This window comes from Paramormyrops kingsleyae, chromosome 22 (assembly GCF_048594095.1).
Source record: "Paramormyrops kingsleyae isolate MSU_618 chromosome 22, PKINGS_0.4, whole genome shotgun sequence".
In the NCBI taxonomy this organism is placed as follows: Eukaryota; Metazoa; Chordata; class Actinopteri; order Osteoglossiformes; family Mormyridae; genus Paramormyrops; species Paramormyrops kingsleyae.
Window position 1 is genome coordinate 3,401,353 of NC_132818.1, and position 13,501 is coordinate 3,414,853.

A 13,501-nucleotide genomic window follows, 5' to 3' on the forward strand; every position below is an offset into this window, starting at 1 on the left:
TGAGTGAGCAGAGCGGGACACAGCAACACAATAAATCTGTATGTGTGTAGGGGAGGGGCGCTGTGACTAGTCTATCACAGAACGCAGACACAGTCAGCTACCCAATGAGAATTTTTATTCAATCCGAGCACAGATATTGACTTGTATTACTCGTATGATACTCGTACTCGTCAAAAGTGCGTTATCCGTACCGGATACTCGTTTCAGCCGAGTATCCGGCTCAACTCTAATAGCTATGTAATTTGGAAGGGGGGGTGAGGAGAGAGCCAGTAGAGGAAGATCTAAGACTGTGGGGAGGCTGGTAGGGTAGAAGCAAATCAATAAGATATGGAGGACCTTGATTATTAAGAGCTTTAAATGTCAGAAGCAGCATTTTGAAATGAATGCGCTCTTTTATGGGGAGCCAGTGCAGGCTCTGCAGAATGGGTGTGATGTGTTGATAGGAACGGGTGTGAGTAAGGAGGCAGGCAGCAGAGTTCTGCACTATCTGAAGTTTATGAAGAGATTTAGCGGAGATACCAGCAAGTAGTGAGTTGCAGTAGTCAAGACGGCTAGAGATAAAGGCCTGAATCAGGGACTCGGCAGCAGAGTTTGAGAGGTGTGGCCTGATACGGGCAATGTTACGGAGGTGAAAGTAAGCTGTTTTTACTATGGCACGAAGGTGTGCGTCAAATGAGAGGGTTGGGTCAAAGGTGACACCAACATTTCGGACCAGAGTAGATGGAGAGATGGTAGTGTGATCCAATTTGAGGGTTATTGGGCTAGTTTTGTGAAGTGTGGATTTTGTCCCAAAGACAATTAGTTCAGTCTTATCGCTATTAAGTTTAAATTTTTTTTGGCTCATCCATAATTTGGTTTCAGATAGGCAGGTTTCTATGTGTGCAAGTGGAAGGGTGTTTATGGAGCTGGAGCTAACATAGATCTGGGTGTCATTGGCATAAAGATGAAAATTTAGATTAAAGCGGCGAATGATCTGACCTAGAGGGTGAATGTAAATGATGAAGAAAAGTGGCCTCAGGACAGATCCCTGGGGAATGGCACATGTGACAGCTGATATGTCTGCTGTCTGACCGGATAGGGTAATAAAATGTTTTCTGTCTGTGAGATAGGAAATAAACCAGTTGAGCGCTGCCCCACAAACTCCTAGATTTTGGAGTCTCAAAGGCTGCGCTTAAATTGAGCAAAAGAAGGAGGCTTATGGCACCAGTATCAGTTGCAACTAGTAGATCATTTAAAACTTTAACTAAAGCGGTTTCTGTGCTGTTGAATTGGCGAAAACCAGACTGAAGTGGTTCAAGGAGACTATTGCTTTGCAAGAAGGAAAGGAGCAGAGAGTAAACTAAACGTTCTAGTGTTTTAGAGAAGAAAGGAAGAGTAGAGATCGGGCGATAGTTAGCAAGGTTAGATGGGTCAAGGCCGGGCTTTTTAAGCCCCTGGACATCAAGGTCCAGGCTATCACTTCCTTCCCTGTTCCCCAGTCGCCTCGCGAGTTACGACGATTCTTAGGAATGGCTGGTTATTACCGTTGTTTTTGTAAAAACTTCTCCGATGTTGTTGCACCCCTGACCCAGCTGTTACGAAAAGGGGTGCCTTTCGTTTGGTCCCCAGCCTGCCAAGCCGCCTTCGATTCCGTGAAGATGCTACTCAGCAGCTCCCCCGTCTTAGCGGCCCCAGACTTCTCTAAGCCTTTCAAACTGGAGGTGGATGCCAGTGGGATCGGTGCTGGTGCTGTCCTTTTGCAGGAGGACAACCGTGGACTCGACCACCCCGTTTGTTACTTTTCTCGGAAATTTGTGAAGCATCAATTAGCCTATAGTACCATCGAGAAGGAGGCCCTCGCTCTCTTATTTGCGTTGCAACATTTTGAGGTATATGTGGGGGAGACTCCCCAGCCGGTGATAGTCTACACTGATCATAATCCTTTGGTTTTCCTGTCCCGCATGTGTAATTCGAACCAGCGCCTCATGCGTTGGGCACTAATCGTACAAGCCTTCAATATAGAGATCAGGCATAAGAAAGGTGCTAGCAATCTTGTGGCCGATGCCCTCTCGAGATCCTGACTACTGTGGTTATGTGACATGTTCTGTTTGTTTTCTTATGTTTATTTTGTGGTTTTTGTTGTTTTCTATTTGGGATCTGTGTATATTGGTGACCCGTGTGGGTTCACTCTTGTGTGGGGGGGTGTTACGTGCCGTAAGTTTTGGTTACGTGCCGTAAGGGATATGTGCCGTAAGTTTCGGGTACGTGCCGTAAGTGTTACGTGCCGTAAGTTCAGGAGGATGCCTGCAGGTCCTTCGGACGTCCTGCCCACTCGCCGATTGGTCGCCCGCCCCCTCGACTCCGCCCTCAGGACCTGACCCCGCCTCCCTTGCCCTCGGAGCCGTTTCCGATTCGCCGGCTGAAGAGTTCGCCGCTTCGTCCCTTCGTCTGCCCGCTACTTGCTTCTCGCCTGCTAGCTCGCTCTCTGTTCGCTTTTGCTTTGTTTGATTGATCGTGTATGACTGTTTTGCCCTTGACTTCCGATTCTCGCCTCGCCCTTATTTGTACTTTCGCCTTGGTTTCTGATTGCTTGATTGGTTTTGGACTTTCGCCTGTGTTTCGACTTCGCCTCTCGGTTTTCCCTTTTGATACCTTTGCCTCGGCTTGGTGTTTCGTGTTTCACTAGGTGTGTAGGGAGTGTCTGCCTTTTTGTTTATTCGTTAACGTGGGGATTATTGTTTGTTTGGTCAGGGAGATAGATTAGGCATTGTTGTTTCGTTTCACCATTTTCTTTGTGTTCACTTAGGTAGCTCAGCTTGGGTTACTCGGTAGATGTGCTTTTGTTTGTTTCTTTGGCCTTTGTCACTCCTGACGTTCGTTACACCTAGTGTTTGTACTGTGTTTGTGAAAAACTATAAAAAAAACTATAAAAAAAGACTCCCTCTGTGTCCCGTGTTCCCTTCTCCTAGCCCTAGTTGTGCTGTCCTCCCCAATCCCTCCTTCCCTTTCACTTTGTTGCGGTCCAACCCTAGACTGGATCGTAACAGTGACTACTCAAGAACACTCACCTTTCTGTCCATGCTGAAGCATACAAAGAACATATGGCCTGTTACAAGGATGCCTTACAAAATGCTAAATTTGTTTACTATTCTAGTGTCATAAACAATAATAAGAACTCTCACATCCTGTTCTCTACTGTCAGAAGATTATTCAAGCCCCCTGGCCATAACATTTCTCCCACTACGGAAAGCTGCAATGCCTTCCTTCAATTTTTTGATACCAAAATTTCTGCTATTTATGCTTCTCTGGACAGAAACCATTCAGATGCTAATCCAGTCTTCTTTTCTCCTCCTAGTGTCCCAGCTCTAACTAGCTCTCTGACTAACTTTTCATCTATCAATGTGTCTGAGGTTCATGACATAATCTCTGCTGCTAATTCTGCCACTTGCTCACTAGACCCTCCTCCTACACCTCTTACTAGAAATGCCTCTTGGTTCTTGCTCCCTTCCTGACCACACTGTTCAATTTATCCCCAGCCCACAGTCAAGTTCCCACCGCTTTCAAAGTAGCGGTCATCACCCCTACCTTAACCCTTCCATGTCCAACTAATTTACCTAAATAACTTACGGCTGCCTGTTCGAACTCACATTTCTCTAGGTTGAGGACGAGCGAGGCGGTCTGCAAACGAATGAACACTTGTTCCAACAAGCAGATGTGCTGCTCCCAGGTGTCCGAGTAAATGACAACGTCGTCTAAATAGGTTTCACAATTGCTAACGTCACCGAGAACCCGATGCATCAGCCTCTGAAAGGTTGCCGGTGCATTACGCAAACCGAAGGACATTACTGTATACTGGAGGAAGGTATCAGGTGTGGCGAAAGCAGAGATTTCAGAGGCACGGGGAGTTAACGGTACTTGCCAGTAACCCTTCAATAGGTCTAACTTGGTCACGAACTTGGCAGAGCCAATGCGATCCACACAGTCTTCCATACGCGGCAGCGGGTATGCATCTGGCTTGGTCACCGCGTTGACTTTCCGATAATCGGTACAAAAACGAAACGTTCCGTCAGGCTTGGGAACCAAGAGGCACGGGGAACACCAAGGGCTGCTACTGGGCACCGCGAGACCGGTATCTAACAGGTAAGAGGTTTCACGAGCGAGCTGAGACCGTTTCTGTGGGTTTACCCTATACGGGTGCTGTTTAATGGGAGGGTGAGCACCGACGTCTATGTCGTGCTCAGCAGCAGGGGTGCGCGATGGGGTGTCCGAAAATAGGGACCGGAACCGACTCACCAGGGATGACAGGTCGGTTTGAGCAGACTGGGGCAGATGTCTGAGACGAGCCGAAAGGTTCTGCAGGGCCTCGGAGTTAGGAAGGCGAGCGCAAGGCAAACAGTTCCTACCAAGATGCAAGTCATCTGTCTCGGGCGAGTACGTGGTGACAGATGCGATGCCAACAGGAGCAGGCGGCTGATCCAAAGCGAGCGAGGGGCGAGGCACCGAACGTTCGAGGTAGGGTTTCAACATGTTCACATGACACATACGAGTCTTCCTTCTACGATCTGGGGTTGCCAATACATAGTTAGTAGGGCTCAGCTTTTCTTGGACCACATAAGGACCAGAGAAACGGGCACGGAGGGAGGAGCCTGGCAGTGGCAGAAGAACGAGCACCCGATCTCCGGCTTGAAACGATCGGTGTTGGGCGGAACTGTCAAAACGTCTCTTCATCCTGTCCTGAGAGACGCCCAGGGTTCTCCTGGCTAATGCTCTGACCGCGAACATGCGATCACGAAGAGCGCTAACATATTTACACACGTCATGGGTAGGGGGAAATACACAGGGAGACAGCCATTGTTCCTGCAACACTTTCAGAGGGCCTCGCACAGTATGGCCAAACACTAACTCGGCCGGACTAAACCCGGTTGATTCCTGCACAGTATCACGAATAGCAAAAAGGAGGAGAGGTACCCCCTCATCCCATTCCTTTCCTGCATCCAGGCAGAAGGTACGCAGCATATTTTTAAAGGTTTGATGGAACCTCTCCAGCGCCCCCTGACTCTCTGGGTGGTAGGCACTGGATACGGAGTGACGAACTCCCAATTCACGAATCACCTGGGCGAATAGTTTGGACGTGAAATTAGAACCTTGATCCGACTGTACATACTTTGGAAGCCCGAACGTAGTGAAGAATTTAATTAGGTTCTTCACAATCACCGGAGTCCGAAGACTACGTATGGGTATAGCTTCCGGGTAGCGAGTCGCAGCACACATCAAAGTGAATAAATAACAATTACCCGAGCGAGCCTTCGGCAACGGGCCGACACAGTCCATAATGACATGTTCAAAGGGTTCTCCGAATACAAGGATGGGACGTAACGGGGCAGGTGCAATTATCTGATTTGGCTTACCCACAGCCTGGCAGACATGACAAGTTTTACAGTAGTTTTTCACATCCGAATTAACTCCCGGCCAATAGAAATACTGCAACACACGGGACAACGTTTTCCGGATACCGAGGTGACCTGAACACGGGTGATCATGAGCTAAGGACAACACATAATCACGGTACAATCGCGGGACTACCACCTGGAACACCGTAGCCCACTCAAAAGGTGAGTCTGGTGGGGTCCACTGTCGCATAAGGATCCGATCGCGAAAGAAGTATGCTGTGGGGTGCTCCTTTACGTCAGGCTTGTCCATGGCAGAGGCACGACAGGGTTCCAATGAAGGGTCCTCTTTCTGAGCCGAGATCAGCGCGTCTCTAGTAGAGGGAACTTCAGGGGAGGGAACAGAGTGATTAGGATCCGGGGTCACAGACTCAACCTTCGAAGGTTTATCCAACACTGGCACGGAAATGAACGTGTCCTCGAGGTCAATGTCGGCAAGCTGGCGCCGCTGTGCACGAGTAAGCACACACGCAGGAAACACCGTCGGGTGTTCCACCGCTACATCATTTTCACACAGCACAGGGTCCAGAACGACTTCGGGTAGAGGAACGATTCTCTTCCCCGCTATGTCATTCCCAAGAATAAACGTAATGCCTGGGACAGGTAACTGGGGCTGGACAGCTACTCGCACGTATCCCGAGAAATCGGGAGTACACAAATAAACGGTGTGCAGGGGAACTCCAGCCACACACAAATCAATTCCCTGCACTAACACATCCGTACCACAGTACGTTTCGTCACATAGGGGAATAACTCCTTCCACCATGAAGGACTGAGCGGCTCCCGTATCCCGCAGGATGGTCACAGGGTGCCGAGCATCCATCTCACTGAGCGAAACCAAACCAGAGAATACAAACGGTTCGAAAGCAGCATCAACACGAGAGGAGGAGGACAAAGAACTGTCGGGGCAGGCAGCAACATTTACTTTCCTAGCTGCTGAACGAGCTTCCTTGCGCTTTAACACAGGACAAACAGATATAATATGGCCCACTTCGTGGCAATAGAAACACTCGCGTTTCTCCACGGGTGGTGGAGACGATGCTGACGAGGGGGAGGATACGACTGGACGAGTTTTACGTGGCAAAGGAATCGGAGTAAACACAGTTTTGTGGGTCAAAACGAACTCGTCAGCGAGGGTGGCAGCTTCAGTTAGCGAAGTGACCTTTTGCTCATTCAGGTACACTACCACTCGATCAGGAACACAGTTCTTAAATTCTTCTAACAAGACCAGTTCCTTAAGCTGGTCGAAGGTAAACACACCACTAGCGCCGCACCACTTATCAAACAAGACGGCTTTCTCGCGTGCGAACTCCACGTATGTTTGGCTGGCGGATTTGGGAAGCTTTCGAAAGTTCTGCCGATAAGCTTCCGGCACTAACTCATAAGCGCGAAGCACAGTAGCCTTCACAATGTCGTAATCTAGGCTCTGCTCTAACGCAAGAGCCGAACAAACCTCCTGTGCCTTACCCACAAGCTTACATTGCAGTAACAATGACCAAAGGTGTTTGGGCCAGTTCAATGTCATAGCAATGCGCTCGAAAATGGAAAAGTAGGCGTCTACCTCATTTTCCCGAAACACAGGAACAAGACCGATGTGTCGGCTCACATCAAAGCTCGATCTACCAATTTCCGGGGAGACAGGCGAGCTCAAGGGAGACCGGGGACGGGGTCTAGGAGCGTCTTGGCCGTCAGCCTGGTCTCGGGCGGAGCGAGCTGCGGGTGGAGGTGTACCTGGTGTGGGTACCTTACGCGGAAGAGGCATTGGTTTTTGGTCGCCCATGCTCATCCGACGTAACTCCAGCTCCTTCTCAGCCTCCATCTCCATAGCCCGGACACGGAGTAGCTGAGCCTGGTACTCCTGTCTCTTAATCTCAAGCTCTAACTCCCGTAACTTAATTGTCAGCAGTAGGTCCTCCCTGGTTGAGCGGGGATCTCCAAGATCCATGCGGTGTCCACTCCCTGGATCGTCGCTGCTGGCCTCCGCTACAGCAGACATCCGAACCGGGGTGGCAGCAACACTAGGGGATCCACCCAACTCAGGCAGTATACCTTGCTGAACCAATTCATCGAGCAAAAATTGCTTAACGACCCGCTTGGAAGCCTCAGCGGGAACCAAAATGTTAAAGAAGTCTGCTATCTGTAGCAGATCATCCTTGCGGCACACATCAAATTGTTCGAGTGTGGGGTAAAGGGTGAACGCAACAAGGTCGAATTGGGCCATCACGATTACTGCAATCACCACAACACCCCCCCACACAAAAAAAATCCGCCAGACAAGCACGAAAGGGAAAGAAGGAAAGGACGAGCCCCCAATTTTGTTACGATCCAGTCTAGGGTTGGACCGCAACAAAGTTAAAGGGAAGGAGGGATTGGGGAGGACAGCACAACTAGGGCTAGGAGAAGGGAACACGGGACACAGAGGGAGTCTTTTTTTATAGTTTTTTTTATAGTTTTTCACAAACACAGTACAAACACTAGGTGTAACGAACGTCAGGAGTGACAAAGGCCAAAGAAACAAACAAAAGCACATCTACCGAGTAACCCAAGCTGAGCTACCTAAGTGAACACAAAGAAAATGGTGAAACGAAACAACAATGCCTAAATCTATCTCCCTGACCAAACAAACAATAATCCCCACGTTAACGAATAAACAAAAAGGCAGACACTCCCTACACACCTAGTGAAACACGAAACACCAAGCCGAGGCAAAGGTATCAAAAGGGAAAACCGAGAGGCGAAGTCGAAACACAGGCGAAAGTCCAAAACCAATCAAGCAATCAGAAACCAAGGCGAAAGTACAAATAAGGGCGAGGCGAGAATCGGAAGTCAAGGGCAAAACAGTCATACACGATCAATCAAACAAAGCAAAAGCGAACAGAGAGCGAGCTAGCAGGCGAGAAGCAAGTAGCGGGCAGACGAAGGGACGAAGCGGCGAACTCTTCAGCCGGCGAACCGGAAACGGCTCCGAGGGCAAGGGAGGCGGGGTCAGGTCCTGAGGGCGGAGTCGAGGGGGCGGGCGACCAATCGGCGAGTGGGCAGGACGTCCGAAGGACCTGCAGGCATCCTCCTGAACTTACGGCATGTAACACTTACGGCACGTACCCGAAACTTACGGCACATATCCCTTACGGCACGTAACCAAAACTTACGGCACGTAACAGTCACTGAAGTTGCCGGCCTTTCTGTTTCATGCAATGAAGCTCAGGGGTATACCATGGAGCAGGGTTAGTAAAGGAGACCAGTTTGGTTTTCAAGGGAGCAACATGGTCTAATGAGTCAGATAGGATTGTGTTTAAAGTGGAGACAATATCATCAGGGGAGGAAGGGATACATTTAGTTGATAGAGCTGTAGAAATAACTTGGGACAGGACAGATGAGTCGACAGAGTTTGTGTTACGAAAAGATATACTCCGTTTATGAAGCTGGCGAGTAAATGGCAAGGGGAAAGAAAACCAAATGGTCTTGTGATCAGAGAGCGGGAAAACAGAGGAGCGAAGATTGGAAATAGACAAACCAGAGGAGCACAGCACGTCTAGTGTGTGGCCTTTACATTGAGTAGGGAAAGACACATGCTGTGTAGATATGATAAGGAGTTCAGACAGTTCAGAGAGAAATATGGAGCTACATTTTGGTGGACGGTAAATCAGCAGTACCATAACAGAACAGGGTAATCTAAACGCAAGATATTCAAACGATGTAACCATGATTAGATTAACTTCCGTGATTCTGACATTGTTATTATAAATAACAGCAAGACCCCCACCAGATGTAGCTAAAATTAGGGGGAGTGGATTGATTGAGTGCATAGAAATCGCCTGGTGGCTGCAGGTCTCAGTGAGAAAAAAGAGGTCAACATTGTTATCTATTATCAGTTCATGGAGTAGAGATGACTTAGTGGAAACAGAGCAAACATTCAAAAGTGCACAGTTTACAAGTTGTGGTTTGAATGAAATCTGGGGTAGAGTACGGAGATGGTTAAAATTAACAGCACGCTGGGTACAGGTAGTTGGTCGACACCGAGTTGTCCAGAACGTGCAGATGTTGGTATTGTCATAGCGGAGAAAAGTTCTATAGCGCCTCGAATCACGATGAATATAATGACGCCAGCGTAAAATACCTGCTTGGCAAGCAGTGGAGGCAGCTTCTCTAGGGAGTCGGTGGTTGAGGTCTGCGGCAGAGTACTTGTAAAATCGTGGAGCAACTCGGAGAAGTGCAGTTGGTAAGGAGATTAAGTAACCGATGCAGGCTGCGAATATTTGTGACTGGAGGAGTCCGGGCTGTAGCAACATTTCAAGTGGTACTGAATAGCAGGAGAAGCTAGGCCAATACACTCAGTTCATTTAGTGCTGATCTGCCCCCAATGTCGGAGCCAACTACCAGAAAAGCCAACAGCGTGCGGCGCTCAACACAGCAGACTGTTGTGTTTTGGTTCGCCATATTCCCAGTATTTCCTAGCATGTGACGTTCTTAGCGCTTGTTGATTATCCTCACCTGCTCCTCCTTGCCCCTAGTCTCTTATATTTGTTGTTGATTTGTAATAGCCCACACCTGTCCCTTGTTAGCCCCCATTATCTGTATATTTATGTACCTGCTGTTCCCTTGTGCTTCAGTTAGTCAGTGTGTTTGTTCGTGTGTGGTCCCTCCATGTGCCACTGTTCTACCAGTGGTGCCCTAATGGTTAGGGATGCACACTTGTAATTGAAAGATTGCTGATTTGAATCCTCAACCAGGAAAGTACCACTGAGGTACCCTGAGCAAGATACTGGCCCCAAACACTGCTCCCCGGGTGCTGAATTAGCTGCCCCCTTCTATATCACGATGTGACATATGGGTTAAATGTAGAGGACACATTTTGCTATAGTATGTCAACAATGAGAACTAATCACTTTCCCTTTCCCTGCCTTGCCTCATGAACCCTACATGGTTCCTTTTGTTTCTTGTTTGATGAGTCCAATGAAGTCCTTTGTTTTATAAGGTGTAATGTGGATTGTCCTTTTCACCATCCCCTGCTGCAACAATTATCTAGCCGATGGGCCGGCTACTTTGAGCAGTTGTTTAAAGCTGACCCTCCAGCTAGAATGTTAGACATCTCTGGGTCCACGGTTCTTGAAGCTGATCTTTCAATCAGCTGTGAACCACCCAATCTCACTGAGATTGCACAGGTGGTGAATCAGCTGGGCGTAGGGAAGGCTGCAGGGATCTGTGGTATCCGGGTTGAACTACTCCAGGCTGATGGTAAGGCTGTCCTCCTGGCATTGCATGCAATCTTTGCTTCTATTTTGGAGTCAGGCGTCATCCCAACTGACTGGAAAACGGGACTTGTAGTCCCTATCTGGAAATGGAAGGGTGATCGCCTGGATTGTGGCAATTTCAAGGGGATAACACTGCTTTCAGTGCCAGGTAAGGTCCTTGCTAGGGTCATCCTTAGCAGGATCTGTGAACACTAGCTTGCCTGTCAGAGACTGGAGCAGTCTGGTTTTATGCCTAAGTGGTCTACCATCGACCATATCCTAGTAGTGAAGGTTCTCATCAAGCGCAAGCACGAATATCAGCAGAGGTTCTTTGCAGCCTTTGTTGATTTTCGTAAAGCATTCAACTCAGTTAATTGAGCTGCCCTGTGAGACATCCTGAGACTTCGCGGGATCCCCCCGAAGTTGCTGGATGTCATGGCCACCCTGTATACTGGTACTGTGAGTGCTGTGCAGAGTGGAGGGACTTTGCCGACAATGTGGTGATCTTAGCGGAGTCAATGGAGGCTCTGATCGGGGCTCTTTAGTGACTGAGCGAGGAGTCTGAGTGTCTGGGATTGCGGGTGTCCTGGATAAAGATCAAGATCCAGGCATTTAATGAGTAACAGCAGTATGTTTGCAGGGAAAATGTCGACCTTCTCGAGTGATTTACCTATCTTGACAGTGACATTCATGTCTCTGGTGACTCCTCCTATGAAGTCAGCAGACAGATTAGAAGAGCATAGGGGTCATGAGGTCACTGGAAAGGGGTGTGTGGCGCTCCTGATATCTTTGCAAGAGGACAAAGGTCCAAATCTTTAGTGTCCTGGTGCTCCCTGTCTTGCTGTATGGCTGTGAGACATGGACACTATCCAGTGAGCTGAGACGAAGACTGGACTCATTTGGTACTTTGTCTCTTTGGAGAATCCTTGGGTACCGCTGGTTTTATTTTGTGTCTAATGAGTGTTTGCTAGAGGAGTCCCAAATGAGACACATTACCTGCATTGTGAGGGAGCATCAGTTACAGCACTATGGCCATGTGGTGCATTTTCCTGAGGGTGATCATTGCTTAGGACCTAAGCAGCTGGACCAGGCCAAGGAGATGTCCATGTAATACCTGGCTGTGGCAGATGAATGGCCATTTCTGGAGGGTGGGACTGCCTGGAGGATTGCCGGCTGGAATCCCAAGGAGTTTCGCCATGTGGTGGGTGCATCAATGCACCGAATCAGCACATGCTCTCCAACCTGACCTGACCTGTTGCAGTGAGTTGTGCCAACAAACCACTTGCTTTTGCTACTGTCTCTATAGAAACCAACATTTCACGGAGGCAAGGCATAGTGTGGATGGAGAAAGGAGGTGACAATCCACTTACGGCTCCACAAAACAACAGGGGTTTATTAAAAAAAAATGAGGACACAAGGAACACTACAAAACAAAATGGACCCCGAGAGGTCAAAACTAAAAAGGGGTACAAAGCAACTACCAGAATAAAATGATCTACAAAGGGGAACTGAATATACACGGAACAGGCAGGGAATGAAAAATAGCAAACCAAAACTAACATCACAGAACATTTTGAACAAGAACACTGTCAATGACTCCACACGGAAACTGAGCAGGATCAGGAAATTAAATACAGAGGCTAATAAGAATAACACAGGACAGGTAAACACAACCAAGGGCACAAAGCAAAAAAAGCAAAACACTATGCAAACCACAAAATCACAGGAACTAGAAAAACTGATACAACTGAAACACAAGGGAACAAAATCTACAAAATACCAAAACAGAGCAGGGTGGACACATGACTACAGTTTGCTAGCCGCACGCTCAGCAAATTCAGCTATGTGGCAGTCCAGGGAGTAGGGGAAACACACTAAAGACTTGGACAACGAGGAGGACAGGATGGCCAACAACATCTGCTGGCCAAACAAGGAGGAGACATGAAAGGCTGGAGCCGACACCTTATCGTGGTGGAGAGGTTTGCGTGTTCCAATGATCCCAGGAGCTACAGTAAGTTGCCCGGGGCTTTAAGCCCCTGGTAGGGTGACCCAAGGCAAACAGGTCCTGGGTGAGGAACCAGACGAAGTGCGGCTCACAAGACCCCTAATGATGAGTATAAACATTGATCCACGATTTCCCTTGCCTGGACGCGGGTCACCGGGGCCCCACCCTGGAGCAAGGCTGGGGGTGGGGCTCGATGGCGAGCGCCTGGTGGCCAGGCCTACACCCATGGGGCCTGGTCGGGCACAGTGGGGGGACGGGTCCTGACTGTTGTTTGCGCTTATGCGCTAAATGGCAGTTCAGAATACCCACCCTTTTTGGAGTCCTTGGAAGGGGTGTTGGAGAGCGCTCCCCCCGTGGACTCTCTTGTTCTGCTGGGGGACTTCAATGCTCACGTGGGCAATGACAGTGAGACCTGGAGTGGCGTGATTGGGAGGAACGCCCCCCCCCCCCGATCTGAACCCGAGTGGTGTTCTGTTGTTGGACTTCTGTGCTCGTCACGGATTGTCCATAATGAACATCATGTTCAGACATAAGGGTGTTCATATGTGCACTTGGCACCAGGACACCCCAGGCCGCAGTTCGATGATCGACTTTGTAGTCGTGTCATCGGACTTGCGGCCGCATGTCTTGGACACTCGGGTGAAGAGAGGGGCGGAGCTGTCAACTGATCACTACCTGGTGGTGGGTTGGCTCCGCTGGTGGGGGAGGAAGCCGGCCAGGCCTGGCAGGCCCAAGCGTATAGTGAGGGTCTGTTGGGTACGTCTGGTGGAATCCCCTGTCAGAGGGAGTTTCAACTCCTACCTCTGGCAGAACTTCTCCCATGTCCCGGGGGAGGCGGG